The sequence below is a fragment of the Physeter macrocephalus genome, chromosome 4, assembly GCF_002837175.3.
Source record: "Physeter macrocephalus isolate SW-GA chromosome 4, ASM283717v5, whole genome shotgun sequence".
NCBI lineage: Eukaryota > Metazoa > Chordata > Mammalia > Artiodactyla > Physeteridae > Physeter > Physeter macrocephalus.
The window spans coordinates 12,165,940-12,182,704 of NC_041217.1; positions in this window are offsets into that span (position 1 = coordinate 12,165,940).

A 16,765-nucleotide genomic window follows, 5' to 3' on the forward strand; every position below is an offset into this window, starting at 1 on the left:
TTTCTGCTTCTTGCACAGATAACAGTAACTTTTTTTTTCATGGGAGTGTCTCTTTTGTCTCTCATCCCCTCTGACCTGATCTTGGGTGAATTATTACTTTGTAGCTTTCAGCAGCTCAGCTAGACTTGTATTCTGATAAAACTTCACTCAATTCACTAAGAATACCCATATTCTTCCACTCAAATGGACTGTAGCTCACAGACTGGTAATGTTAGGGCTTCACAGTTTTGATATCATTGTCACTATTGTCCCACCCACTGCGTCTGCTTTTCCCTCCAGCACCAAACGGGAAGAGAAGTGTATCCTCTGTTTGTGGGGAAATTTGGAAATGACACATAGCTGGAGTAATAGGTGTTTTAGGTTTACTTATACATTACTGTCTCTTTCCCTCACTGACAGCCATACTTCCCATTCCCAACTTAAATGGAGCCACAGTATGTGAAGATAACTAGTCTGGAATGGATCTGAGTAGCAATAGCCATAATGCATTTTAAGCATAACAACCCTCTGGTCCCCAAATTTTGTGACTGAGACTAGCTCATCATGCCAGATTCTTCATCTATCTAGGACTTTGCCTTTTAGGTAAGATTAGAGTCTTTCTGTCTTGCAATAATTGCCTCTTAGTCTACCACCCTGATACAATTTTAGTTATTTCTCTGGGAGTTTCTTCAGACTACATACAAATAAAATGACACAAAATGGGGAAATTCCCTGGAGGTCCAGTGGTTAGGACTTCGTTCCTTCACTTCTGGGTCCCGGTTTCTATCCCTGGTGGGGGAACTAAGATCCCACAAGCCGCACAGTGCAGCCAAAAAAAAAAAAAAAAAAAAGATACAAAAATGGTATTGGAAATATAGAGAACAGTCACCAGGGACATATATTCAATTTCAATGTAGCCTCAATCTTGAAATCTGACAACATTAGGAGAAAAAAGCTCTTATAATTTATATCCTTTTATGAAAAATTATGATTACATTAGCATAAATAAGAATCAATATATGTTTGGATAACAAAATTATAAAGTCCAATACGCAGTGACATATCAATCTCTAAATGCACATAAAATCATGCTTTAATCCACATAAAACCTTGCTTAGATGATCATTATAGAGATAGCATTGAGCCAGCATCAATAAAGTTGTGAATAAAGAATAAATAAATGAATCAATCAATGTATTTTATAGTCTATAATTGAAAACGACTGGATAAGCCATTAAAAAGTGGTCGTGCCTTTTCAAGGATGTGCAGTTGCAGTCTTGTGTCTGTACAAAGAGGAATTTTGCTCTTGATAGGATTCCAACCAGGAAATTGTTTTTCTCAACAAAATTATTTTAAAATAGCTTTCTCTTTATCACATTTAAAAAAGTAAAACAACATAACTTTTGTAACCCAGATATCAAAATACCCAGGATAAAAAGCAGGCATATAGGCTTCCCTGGTGGTGCAGTGGTTAAGAATCCACCTGCCAATGCAGAGGGCACAGGTTCGATCCCTGGTCCGGGAAGATCCCACATGCTGTGGAGCAAGTAAGCCCATGTGTCACAACTACTGAGCCTGTGCTATAGAGCCCGTGAGCCACAACTACTGAGCCCACGTGCTGAAACTAATGAAGCCCGCACGCCTAGAGCCCACGCTCCGCAACAAGAGAAGCCACTGCAATGAGAAGTCCGCGCACAGCAATGAAGAGCAGCCCCGGCTCGCCACAACTAGAGAAAGCCCGCAGGCAGCAGCGAAGACACAACGCAACCAAAAATAATAAATAAATAAATAAAAAGCAGGCATACAGCCTGAGCAACAGATGACTTTGGAAAACAAACAAAACAGACATCCAGAATTTTTCAAATTATATGAGAAATAAACAGTCCTTTTCACCTTCAGAAAGGGATATATGTTCTATACCTATGATAGATATTAAAGAATCGTATACAGTAAGAACTTTTCTGCAAATAGCAGTAAGGTTCCTAACAAAAGAAAGGGCAAACCCCAGTTCAAAGGAAGCACTTTAGATACACAGAAAGCACATAGTAGACTTGAACAGATATGCATTTGCTAAATAAAGGAAAGGGTGTGCTCAGTATAAAATGTTTAGGTGAAAATACATGTGTGTGTTTCTTTCATTTAACTGAGCTTAGCACATTAATTAGATGCCTCCTTTTATTTTGAAAATTTACATTGTCCAATCTAGGTAGCTCAATCATGCTGGCTATTAAAATTGGTCAATTCTATATTACATCATAATCAATACAAGATACCCACCTTCCCCTTTTTCTTTCTCCTTTGATTTCAGAGTGATATATAATCTCCCATGGGTCTTATGTATCATCCTAACTTGGGAAAGGCCCATGTGTGCATGGGCCATGAAGGAAAAGTTGTCATTGGTTCAAGGTAACAAAACAAAAGGTATCATTTCACAGATATAAAACTGTAATATATCAACCCTGAAGGGTTGAAGAAACAAAAGTATAAGCTAGAATATTTTTAAATCATCTGAAATCTCATCATACTGTCCTCTAGTAGCTATCACTCTTCTCTTTTAGTTTTTATTTTTTCAAATTTAAATATGATTAAAGTAGTCTGTATTGTAACCTAATTTTTGTCAATAACCCTCACATAATATGCATTTTATTTAAAATTATATTTATTAGATGGATATTATTCTAATATATGGATGGATTTTAATATACTTAAATAATGCATTCCCTTAGGCATTTGGGTTGGTTTCAATTTTTAAGTAATATTAGAAATAATATGAAATATGTGGAGCAACCAGCCAGAACCTAGAATGTATATATTAATATACCTTTCTGATAAAATGTATAAAAATGTAGAAAACTCAATAGAAAGGGAACTACTATGTCAAATAATTTTCATAAGTTTTAATCTTCAATTGCATGAGCTTCTGAAAATGTTGTATATGTTTATACAACTAACTGCTGTGTATATTAATGGCCATTTCCTACTATTCATATAACTGTAGGTTTTATAATTAGAAATCTCAACTTCAATTTAATTTAAAAAATTCAATTTAATTTAAAAAAATACAATAATTAATTACCATGTAAACCTGCAGTTGTTTGATCACAAGGACATGTAAATAATTTACATATTTTTGGTATGATTATAAAGCTATTTCAAAAAATATTTCACTATAGTCTATCATATTTTTATTGGTACTGTTTACTTTTTTCACAAATATATGTATGCGTTACTTTATAATTTTATTTAAGAGTATTAACTCTGTGTCTATATGGTGCAAGAATTTTTACAGTTTATATTTTTGTTACAAACTTATTTTTTGTCATATATAAACTTTATTTCCCATTATAGTTTTTTTTTAAACAAAACTCTTTTTCTTTCTTTTTTAAAAAAATTTATTATTTATTTTTTGGCCACGGTCACGTGGCACGTGGGATCTTAGTTCCCCGACCAGGGATCAAACCCAAACCCTTGACAGTGAGAGCACACAGTTTTAACCACTGGACCGCCAGGGAATCCCATCCTATTATAGCTTACATTATATTTAGAATGTCCTTTACAGTATAGATGTTAGACGAATATTTAACAATGTTTTTCTAGTTCTTTTGTGTGTTATATATGTGAATTGCTATAAGTATTATTAAAATATATTTGATGCATACAAAAGAATATGTACATATATATCACAAGGACATTACACTATAATACAAAACAATAATAAAATAAAAAACCCAAACAACACACTGCCCAATCGAAGAACTTTATGTCTATTATCTATTTTAAAAACAATCAACTAACTAAATTTAAAAGATCTTACTGGCTTTATTTAATTATTCAGGAATCAGACAGCATATAAAAAAAGCCTCAAAGAGCTGTACACAATGAAAGACACTTATAGGCCAAATGAAGCAAGAGCAAGGAAGTTATACCAGGCAAAATAGCAGATTGGTTTTTGCAACGTTGCTTTCTTAATAGGGGGTGGCAAAGGTTTACCAGCAGGTTATGTAAGCAGTGCCGATCAGGCAATTCCTGATTGGTTGGTTTAAGCCTCCATTTCTGGAAGACCAAAACTCTGATTAAGTCTTGGTTTGGTGAAGTGGATCTTAGCCACAAGCAACTCCATTTTGGTCTTGTTTTTAATAATAGACATATATACTGAGGCTTGAATTCTAATTTTGCAGTTATTTTTTTTCTTAACACTTTGAGAATATTATTTCATTGTGTTCTAGTTTCTGTTTTACAGATAAGGACACTGCTGTCAGATCCATGTTGCTATTCATTAGAAGATTTCATTTTCTGTCTGGTGACATTTTTCATCCTTTATGTAGAAGAGCTGATGGCCAATGAATGTGAATAGCCTTGTTTTTGTGAACTCTTTCCTAAAGCAATAAACAAATCTTTTTTGTAAAGGGACAGAGTCTAGTGCCTAGATTAGAATTTAGCTTATAAACTTTAAATTTTTTCTTTCCATTACAGGGGGGAAACAGCCTAATATTAGGCCTTTCAAAAGTCCTGCTTTATATCATTACACAAAATCCTTGCCCAAGAACAGGTCTAGCCTTGAAACAGACTTACTCATAGAAGCAGCTATTATAGTGCTGTGCTTCTATTATATTGATAATACTGTTTGGTGGACAAGAGTCAAAGGCATATGAAAAAGACAAGTTACATGAAGAAGATAAAACACACACAGACACACACGCACACACTATGGCTTTAGGGAAATAAAAACTGATATTAAGAAAATAAAATTTTAATTAAAAATTTCATAAATTTTAAGAGAATTTTCCTCCATAAGTTAAGAACCTGATGCTCTTTTATTTAGAGGGAACATTTGCAGAAAAAGAAAGCAGTCATGGAGATGAAAAGTGTATTGCTAAAGTAATGTAAAAGTGAATTTGGCTTTCTGACTCATGGTCTTAAATGGACACAAATCATTGCTAAAGTAGTAAACAACAGACTAGCAGAAATAGTGTGTAAATAAAGTAACTCATCTCCTTGATAGTAGCCTTCCTATTGTTTCCTCATATTTAAATTTGAAATAAAGTTCTTTTCTTAATAAGCAGACCTACAATTTTATGGTGTGGTAGTAAAACCATCTCATTCTTTTTTTTTTTTTTTTTTTTTTTTTTTTTTTTTCCTTTAGTGAACTTGAAAGTTGAATTTAGAGCACAATTGTAATTTTTATTAATATGATATGATTTACTAATGCAGTGAAATTCTGTGCAGTGTGAATGAGGCCTTAAAAATGTCAAATTTGAATCAGAGTTTATATGGAGAAATGAAATACTGCAAAGTTCTTCAGTCACAATGTCTTGTCAGTTTACCTCCTGCTTCAGAACCAAATTTCTCTTTGCCATGCAGACTCTTAAATGTTTAAAACTGTAAATGAATTAGTTGAGTAATAAAGAGATAATATAACGTTGCATTTTAAAAACAGCATTAGCCTTTGTATTAAAAAGTTATTGCCAGGGGCTTCCCTGGTGGCGCAGTGGTTGCGCGTCCGCCTGCCGATGCAGGGGATCCGGGTTCGCGCCCCGGTCTGGGAGGATCCCACATGCCGCGGAACGGCTGGGCCCGTGAGCCGTGGCCGCTGAGCCTGCGCGTCCGGAGCCTGTTCTCCGCAACGGGAGAGGCCGCAGCAGAGGGAGGCCCGCATACCACAAAAAAAAAAAAAAAAAAATTTTTGCCAAAACAATAAGAAATACCAGGTTGGTTTTTATTATTAGGAATTAACAACTTATAGTTAAAATAGAAATAATTCCAATAACTAAAAGTTATGAGTATTTCCTAACTGGTAGACAGTGTGCTAGCTTTTTATACACATCATATCTATCAGTAGGCATTATTGTCCCCGTTTTACGGATGAAAATATTCAGGCTCAGAGAAGAAAAGTAACTTGCTCAAAGTCACAGCACCAGCAATTGTAATTTTTATTAATATGATATGATTTACTAATGCAGTGAAATTCTGTGCAGTGTGAATGAGGCCTTAAAAATGTCAAATTTGAATCAGAGTTTATATGGAGAAATGAAATACTGCAAAGTTCTTCAGTCACAATGTCTTGTCAGTTTACCTCCTGCTTCAGAACCAAATTTCTCTTTGCCATGCAGACTCTTAAATGTTTAAAACTGTAAATGAATTAGTTGAGTAATAAAGAGATAATATAACGTTGCATTTTAAAAACAGCATTAGCCTTTGTATTAAAAAATTATTGCCAGGGGCTTCCCTGGTGGCGCAGTGGTTGCGCGTCCGCCTGCCGATGCAGGGGATCCGGGTTCGCGCCCCGGTCTGGGAGGATCCCACATGCCGCGGAACGGCTGGCCCCTTAGCCGTGGCCGCTGAGCCTGCGCGTCCGGAGCCTGTGCTCCGCAACGGGAGAGGCCGCAGCAGAGGGAGGCCCGCATACCACAAAAAAAAAAAAAAAAAAAATTTTGCCAAAACAATAAGAAATACCAGGTTGGTTTTTATTATTAGGAATTAACAACTTATAGTTAAAATAGAAATAATTCCAATAACTAAAAGTTATGAGTATTTCCTAACTGGTAGACAGTGTGCTAGCTTTTTATACACATCATATCTATCAGTAGGCATTATTGTCCCCGTTTTACGGATGAAAATATTCAGGCTCAGAGAAGAAAAGTAACTTGCTCAAAGTCACAGCACCAGGATTGGAGGCCAAGTCTGTATGAATTCAAAGTACATTCCCTTAACTATACTCTTAATAAACCAAAGTGCTACAACATTGTATACATACAGATGTTTTAAATATTATTATTTCAGTATTTCAGTATTATCAATTAATTTTTAGAATATATTTCTATGTAATTCATGTGAGTTACCTGAAAATATCAATAATAACTTCTTATTTTTTTAATTTTATTTTTTTATGGACGTATACTTGATTAACAATAATATTAGTTTCAGGTGTACAGCATAGTGATTCAATACTTTTGTAGATTACACTCCATTTAAAGTTATTAAAAATATTGGCTATAGTCCCTGTGCTGTACAATATATCCTTGTAGATCATTTATGTTAAACATAGTAGTTTGTATCTCAATTACCAACCCCTTTTGACCCTTTCTCCTTTCTATCTCCCCACTAGTTTGCTCACCATATCTGTATGTTTCTGTTTGGTTATATTCATTCTTTTTTATGTTCTATATACAAGTGAATACATACAGTATTTGTCTTTCTCTGTCTGACATTTCACTAAACATAATACCTTCTAGGTCCAGGTGGTTAGGAGCTTGGGTTCGGGAGCTGAATCTGACTTCTGTTTTCAATGTTTAATATTTATTTGTTTTGGGAAAATTATATGGCTTCTCTACTCTTTACTTTCTGCATATATAAGATGGATAAAAATGATACCACTTCATGGTGCCATTTTGAGATTTAAATGAGTTCATGTTTGTAAAGCACTTAAAAACATGCATGGGAAAATACACACTCAAAAATATTAACTATTATTATATTATATTATATATTACATTATATATTATAATATATATTATATTACTCATTAACTTGCAGTTAATTTGAAAAATTATACTTGGAGAAATATATAAATATGAAAGCAGTGAACCAAAATATCCCAAAAAACAGAATCTAGCTTACTTTCTGCTATCGATTTTTATACTATAACCACAAAGCTCTGAAGAAATTTAGATATGAGACTGAGAGGTAATCAGTGAGACCTAAATATTTCCTAAGAGAACAATGATTCTTAATAAACCTTTATTTGTGAATCATAAAATAAAGATGCTCCATGTATTTGTCATAAATAGTTAAATTTTAATGTAATTTATGTCATTTATATTTTAATTTTATATGCAAAACAAACAATATTATCAACAAATGTTGGCTGAGAAAGAATAATCACTGGGATTAATATAACTGTCATTGATAATTGATTTTGATTAACATTGGTTAAGTTTAGTCTTTGCTAATTTACTAATAAATGGAGAAAAATCACCATTGGTAAGGCAAATTCATACGGATGCACTGCACACACAATATTGAACCTCAAGCAGAGCAATTTTCACTAATGGCAAAACATATCTTCTTTAGACAGTTTATTTTAATTGTCGCTATTTAAAAGAAGAATGCCAAGGGCTTCCCTGGTGGCACAGTGGTTGAGAGTCCGCCTGCCGATGCAGGGGACGCGGATTCGTGCCCCGGGCCGGGAAGATCCCACATGCCGCGGAGCGGCTGGGCCCAAAAGAATGACAAAATAATTGTTACTTAATATTTGAATCTAAAACTAGTGGTGCTAAACAGCCCTTGAATATATATCACTATATCCAGGTTATTACCCAAAGTTCATGAGAAATTATGCTCTATACATGCAAATGCTAATTTATACCTGTTTATTATTATTGGTCAGAAAATTCTCCTGATTACATTGTCCCTAATGTATACATACTTTCTTAATTCCCTATACTGAAATGCTATTAAAAATGTTTTTTACTTTTCATTACAACACTTAAAATTGTTTCTATCATTACATTCTACTTGTGGTCTTTGGTGGATGGAAGTGTTCTCCTAAAATATGCCTTTGAATTTATAAAGAATTTTTTTGAAAACCGCCTCTGTCACATGAATAAATGCAAATAATAAAAGTCGCTAGAATGGAAAGCTTGTTAAAGATCACCTCATTTTAGCTTTCATTAACATTGCATTGGAGGTATAACAGTGTTAGAAATAAATTTAGACAAAGTCATTATTCTTCAAATACAAGCCTTTCTAGAAATGTTTATGACCATAATCACATTGTTTTCAGAGTAATGAATTTTATACATTACAAAACATCATTTAGAGATATTTAAATATTATAAAAGCATTTAGCTATTACAATGGACATCTAAGACAGTCTTACTAGAAAATCTGTTCTAACAAAACATATATGTTTAACATACAAAAATAACTAATTGTATTAGAAGTTTTCTTACTTTATACTTAAGCTGATTGAGTTCATTAGATCAACAATTTTGTTAATAAACACTGTATGTTTATTGTAGAATATCTATCCTTCATCAATAATTACATTATCACTACCTCTCTTGCTAGGCAGTTAAATTTATTAACATATTATCTCATTGCAAATAAGAATATAAACACAACAGAGTTATATTTGAGTTCTCTTTAAACCATCATTTTTTCCAAATGGAAGTGGAAAATTGTAACACTTAATTATTAAGCAGAAAATCAATGCCAGAATAAGCCAATAGAAAAGACAGTGGGACGGTACATTACAAATAGTTACAGGAAATAAAAAGTAGCCAAATAGCTTTTATAAAGACAGAGACACATTTAAGTAAACAGTGTAGGAAATGTCTAAATATGTAGAGGAACTGTCACAGATTATAATCTTGAAAGGTCTTTCTAAATTTCTTATTGAATTTCAGAGCTGTCAAATGTATATAGAGTATAGAACACATTTGTTCCTTGCTTCTCTTTTAAAATATTTGTAGTGAAATAATTTTTCAATTAGAAATAATACAGAGAGTGGACAACCATATTAAAGGGAAAGTATTGAGTAGAATTTGACATGTGCCTCTATGATTACTAGGAAGAACTATCCAAATGGGCACATATAGGTTTAAGAAAAAAAATGGAAAATGTGAAGAGTATATTCAGTTAAAACCAAGACTGTAGTTTCTGGTTATTTTATGGTCTTAAACTTATGAGAAAAGTATTCTTTCAGGGAACATATCATTAATATATTTATGACAATGATTAATGTTATACCCTCATCCAAGATATTTGTAATTAACATGGAAGAAATAGGTAACTTACTGGTGTTTCAACAAAAAACTAGTGAGATAAATATTATTTTGATTGTTTTCCCTTAAGATGATATGGAATTTGAACTGCTATTATTACACATGTTAAACAGAGGTCATAAATCCAGTGCCTAAGGGATGGTGGGATTATAAACTAGTTAGAAGTAACTGCCAAGCTATGTACCATTATAATGATTTTATTCCTTTGGCTCTATCATGTAAAAAAGGGATATAAGAACTACTATTTTACAATACCTCAATGTCATGTAGAAATGTCACTAGAGATATCTTAGATACAAAGGAAAGACTTTAATACTAAGGTTTAAAAATTCAAAATACATTTCAAAAGAACCAAGCTACTCTAAATTTTAAGAATACTTACTGGTAAGAATATTGCTTATTTTGTATTGAATTGCAATTGCATAATTTTAATGGACATTTAATTTCAATTTTATTTTTATGATGATTGTACCAGATATCTGTTACTGCTTAATGAAGTACTGCAAAATCTAGTGGCTTAAAACAGCAAAATTGATTATTTCAAAGTTTCCATACGTCAGGAATCTGCGTAAGACTTTGCTGGGTACTCCCTTCAGGATTTCTCAGAGGCTGAAATCAAGGTGTAGACCCGCATTGGGACCTCATCTGAAGACTTACTTGCGAAATAATGTGCTTCCAAGCTCACTCACATCATTGTTGGCAGGCTTCAATTTACACAGTGTCTTTGGACTGAGGGCTTTACTTCCTCCCCAGCTCTTGGCTACTGGCTGCCCTTGGTTCCTTACCGTGATGGCCTCTCTGTAGAGCAACTTTTACTACATGGTAACTTGCTTTATCAGAGCAAGTACACGAGAAGAGCCAGAGATACAGAGTACAAGCAAGATGGAAGTCAGTCTTCTATCGTCTAATCTCAGAGGTGGTATCCCATCACCTTCGCAGTATTCTACTTGTTAGAAGTAAGTCTCTAGGTCCAAGCCACATTCAATGGAAGGTGGTTGATTACACAAGGGCCTGTGTGTTGGGAAGCAGGGATCATTGGAAGCCGACTTAGAAAACTGCCCATCACAACATTGAACTCCCATCCCAAAAATCTGTTCTTGAAACTAATTTACATGTCTTTATTTTGCCAGTCTTTTTTTTCTTTCATTAACTATTACTACTTCATGACAGGAACTTTCAATGTTTCTATACTTATACCCTGTCAATATTTTTAAGAAAATTTCCTAAGCTATATTGTTTCTGTGCAATACTACTTTTCAAGGCTACCAGTAGTGTGTGTGCTGGTAAATGCTTAACAACGAGCTCTCTGAAAATAATGTATGAGCTTATTATTTTTTGGTCCTGATATAAAAGATATATAGAACACAATTTACAAATAATAAAAATACAATACCTTATTGTAATTCCACATAGCCAATTGACTTTCACAGAATGCTTTTATTGATTTTTCCCAACCTCTTGTATCTGTGGCAAACTTGTGTTTGCAATTTAACTATGATTTGAAAAATTCAGACTACAAATAAATGCAAGGAGGTCACACATATCATTGATTAGTGAGTGTGCTTTGGCATGAATATTATTTAATAATTTTGCTCATTTAGCCAAAAGGATGAGAGTTAAATAATAAAAACATATTTTGGAAATTCCCTCATTAGTCAATGATATAAAAGGATTCTTCACTGAATCAGATGATAGTGTTTAGTTATTAGAAAAATATTTTGTCTTTTGTGTTTGTGTGTGCTCACCACGTCATGACTACAGACATAGCAGCTTTTTAAGTTTAATCTGCATTATTAATATTTTCCCATCACTTTCTTAAGTCAGGCACTCAACAAAACAGTGAATCAAGTGTAAATGATGGTTTAAATATTCCCATCATGGCTGATATCAAGCTACCAACATGATGTCACTTAATAGAGAGTTGGAAAGAAGTGCAGTAATACTACAGTAAGTCTCCTACATACCAACCTTCAAGCTGTGAACTTTCAGAGATGCGAACGAGCGTTGACGTGTCCAATCATGTAAGTTAGTTCACGTGTCTGGCATACATTGTGACGTGCATGCATCCTATACAAGTGGTTGTGCAGCTTGCCTTCCATCTCCTATTGCTGACTATCCTTCAGCTCTACCATCTCCCACCTCCTCTCCCCCTTCCACTACAGTAACTCTTCTTGCCTGTTCACTGGATGCCAGCCCCTGGACGTCAGCTGTTGTACCGTACTGCTGTACTTTTCAAGGTACTGTACTGTAAGATTAAAAATGTTTTCTTTATTTTTTGTGTTTTTTAATGTATTATTGGTTTGTAAAGTATTTTAAACCTATTACAGTACAGTATCATAGACCCAATTTTGTTACTTGGGTACCTAGGCTAACTGTCAGACTCATGAACAAATTGGACTTATGAACGCACTCTCGGAATGGAACTCATTCGTGTGTTGGGACTTACTGTATTGTTTAGTATTTCACCATACAGATACAATAAACATAATTTCAAGAGCCTAGATCATGATTAACATAGAAAACATATGATAAACTGGTGTTTTGAATATTTATCACCTCTGCTTTTGATAATATATAATTGTGTATTTATATAATTTAATTTTAAATAATGACTGTATTTTAAAACAAACTTGTGAAATCTCTGAAAATTTAGCAATGGACTCTCAGGAGCCAGTATAAGCCAAGCTCCAATACATCAGTGGTTATTTACACCATTTAAAATATATATATACATATATAAATATTTATGCTTTCAAAAAATAACTGCTTGATTTTTGCTCATAGCATTTTCTGCCAAAATGAGTAGTAAATTGATTGCCAATCATTTTGAGAAAAGTGAGAATTTCCACGTGTATTTTTCATTGCTACATTATTTACTTGAACAAAATGGATGAAAATAAATGTTTGCTACAACTATTCTCAAGCAAACATGCAGAAGGTAGAGGTTATGGACATTAACTAACTCTGCTAACCCACAAATTGTCCCCAGTCTTTCTCATTTGTAAAATGAAGAGAAATAATATTTATCTCATTAGGTTCTTTACAGAATTAAGTGAATTAATGTAGTCAAAGATGCATTGGGAAATTTATAGATCAGGAACTGAGAAAGCAAGAAGTGCCTCAACTAATAGGACCCAGAGAACTTCAGAGAACCCCTGTGTCATTTTGAGGAATAATCTGTTTTTCTGCCACAACTCCTGGCCCCTCCGTATATGAGTATACACAGGAGAGAGTCATGTGATGAGTCAGCAGCTAAGTTACTTCATCTGAAGTGCAGAGTGTGGAGACAGGGCTCAGAACAGATTCTGATGTAGCAGTAATACCTCATGCAAGGAAATACCAGATTTTACATCATTTCAGTTGGAAACACTTGGGACAAGCATGTTCTTCAATGCAGAGAAACAGGCTCAACAAATATTCATGGAATTTAATATTCATTCCCTAAAGCAAAATAATCCTGCCGTGGTAAAATAAGCAATCTGTTTCTATACTGCAATGGCAATATATATCTAAATCTTGAAATATATTGCCTATGTAATTCGCATCATACAGCTCTAGTAAATCAGCTCTAATTCCAAATTTATTTGAAATAAACTTCAACATGTCAATGCTAAAGCGTTCTGTAAGCATCAAATAAAAAATAACTGTAAAATTTACATCCTATCATTTTCCATGTAGTAGAGTAAAACTGATTATGTTAAGTACTTTGTATCAAGAGAGTCAGAAGCAGTTTCAGCAAACCTGCACTTTGCAGCCCACACCACCATATCTGTAAAGATTAGAGCTCTCATTAAAACTTGTTTCTAACAACCTCTAATACATATTCTTCTCTTCAATATATAAACATCAGATTTTTTAAAAGTATTTTTTTTCATATGGAAGACGGAATTTTGGCAAGCAATGTTATCCTAAACATGGCATTATATCCCATTACCAAGTTATAATATTGGTCACCAAAAATCAATGACTTAAAATGTAAGATCAGTAGAAATTAATTCCCAATCTTAGGAAAGTACATTGAAATGCAAGTTTTGCTTTAAGTCAAGAACAATATTGTCAGATAATTAGAACAGCATATAAAGGTACAAATTATGTCACAAACAGGGGAAAGACTGTTGAAAGCCCACTTCAAGGTGAGTTTATGGCATCCATGATGCAAATCCACAATCAATAGCCTATCGATTCTAACTTGTAGGGTCATGGAATGTATTTCATTCACCAATTCCAGAGGAACAGAGTGTAGTGGCTTACTTTTCAGCTCTCTTAATTCACTGGCTTTGGACAAGTACTTAACTTATGAGTGCTTCAATTTCCATATCTGTAGAAAAGAGATAATTACAGGATTAAACTTAAAGGCTTGATATGAAGCTTAGATAAATTGGCATATGTGAAGCACTTAGACCAATGCTTAACATTATTGAAAGAAGTCAATAAATGTTATTTATTGTCTTATTTGCTCATATGTAAGACATATTCATGGTTACCTGTGTGGGAGGGAACAGGAAATAGCAGGGTGAAGAAATGGGGTGAAGATTTTTTTCACCATAAGGTTCACATGTATGTATACTGTGAAATAAAATTCATATTTTATGGCAAGATGAGAAAAATTTAAACAATTTTTCTTTTGCTGTTTGGGTCTACGCCCTTCCCTTTAGTGTGTGTTGTGCATCTGCCTTTACCAGACCTCCTTAGGAGATAACATTTGTGCTTAATTTCATCAAGGGTCACGACTCCTTAGGAGATAACCTTCCTTCTTAATCTTGTAAGGGACCCTGATGACCCATGACCCACTACTTGCTTTGTACCTGTAGATCTGGATTGTGTAAACTATCAATAATACATCATTTAATGTACAGCCCTCTGTCTCAAAAACTTACACAACTGCGCTTTGACCTTTAATGGGCAGAACAGTTTTTAAAGCTTTCTCAGAGGCTATTCTGAGAAATAATAATCCTCGGTTTGGCCCGAGTAAAATTTTCCATTTCTTTCTTTCGATCGACTGATTAATTTTTCATCAACAATACACATTTTTATACACACACACAAATACACTTTTGTATACATGTTACCTCATGAAGCTACTATTGTTAACAAATTTTGAAAATTAAAAACTAAAAGAATAATTATGTCTAGTAAAGGCAAAGAAATATGATCATCTAGAAAATAAAGTATGTAACAGTATTTAATAAAATATTGACAAAGGTAGTGAGGTTAAGGGGAATTTGGAGTTCCTTATCTAATGCCTTCTCTCTGTGCCCGTTTTCAAGATGGAAGATCAGATAGGGTATTTCCTTCATGGCAAGTACAACATAACCTCTCCTTTATGAATGGTTTATCACTTGTGTAGCCAAAAGTTTGCCTTGATAATCTGGCCTCTCTTTTACTAATTTCCCTCTACCTGTGCTGCCCCTTGGGCATCCTATTAAAACAGTCATCATTGTCATCTTTTGCCTTTTCCTGTTTAAGTACAATGATTAACCCATTTACTTTTCAACACAACCTCTTAAAAGCTTTTCCTTGTTATGCTACTTTACTTGTGGATCTTGTAAATGTGGAACTTGAAACACAGAGTGGTTAAATAATAAGGCAAGTGTCACACCATGTTAACAGTGGCATCAATATTTCAACTTAAGCCCTTAAGCAGTGTCCCTGTAACACTAACCCATTTTATGATACAGTGTTTAAAATACACAAAAAAATTAGAGAGTATAAGAGACACATGAATTCACCATCTTGACTTATTAAATTTTTACATTTCAACATATTTGCTATAGACTTTTTTAATGGTAAGTTTTCTTGAGAGGTAAATTAAACTAATTTACTTTTTTTCTCTTAAATTTCAGATTCAGTGTAACAGTTGACATTTCTTCTAGCCGTTCATGCTAATGACTATTCAAAATGTTTCTTCCCTAGGCCCCTGCTGCTACAGCTGAAAGGTGCTGAGGCAGAAAGAAGGAAGTAAAAGGAGAATTTATTGTGCACATCTGGGCAGAGGGTTCAGAGAGGAAGACAGCTGAGGGCAGAGACAAGCAGACAAAGGAGAATGTTAAGTTTTAGAAGGAAAAAGCAAAATTCACTAATTCATCCTTATGCTTACCGAGAATATTTTCATGAAAAGTTTTATATTCAGAAACATTTTCACTAGTAGACTAGTAAATGAATATAGCAAAGCATTTGTAAGAGAATATATACTCGAATATAGTAAAGGAAAACCATCTTCATAATAATGAATAAAATGCTATTGAATTGTTTGAAGGAATATTCTATTTTGAACTCTTCAATTCATTAAGTGATTCAATGTGTTCTTTGGTAAAAGGCTAATAGAGAGAGAGAGGCCAATCTGTGCAAATAAATCAATGCAATTGCAGTTACAACTCCAAAAAATCTTTTCAGATAACATCAATAGTTGGTCCTAAAATGTATAAAGGAAAGAAAAATGTATAAAGGAAAGAAAAACGTAAAGTGCCAAGATAATTTTGATGAAGATGAATAAAGTGTTATTGTTATCCGAAAACTGGGTTTACCTCTTGGTAGGTGTCCAGCCAATAGAAACAACCAAGCCAAGGATTGGGAGAAGGAAGGATTTATTATTACTTGCAGCAGGTAAACAGAACACTGGGGATCTCTCCCAAAGCAGTGTCTCCTGAACAGCAAAACTGAAGAAATTTTAAGCTAAGAGTACACGCATATTCATGAAGGGGCTTCAGTAGAGGAGAATTCGGCATAGAATTGGGTCAAAGGTTAACAGAGTCTGAGGTTCAGTTGATTGAAATCAGAAGGGTCCATATCTTCATTCCATCCTCAGCCTGGGTGGGGACCTTAGTTCCTACAGAAGTCAAAGGTGTATTGTTATGTGTATCCCTTGAGGAACCAGGCCCAGGCCTCTGCCCCAAGGCTGCACTATTGTTTCATGACAGGCTCCTCTTTTGTTTCTGCATTCCCTTCCTTAAGATGATTAATTACTGAGAACTGTTCAAGGCTAAACATTGTGGCCAGGCTTA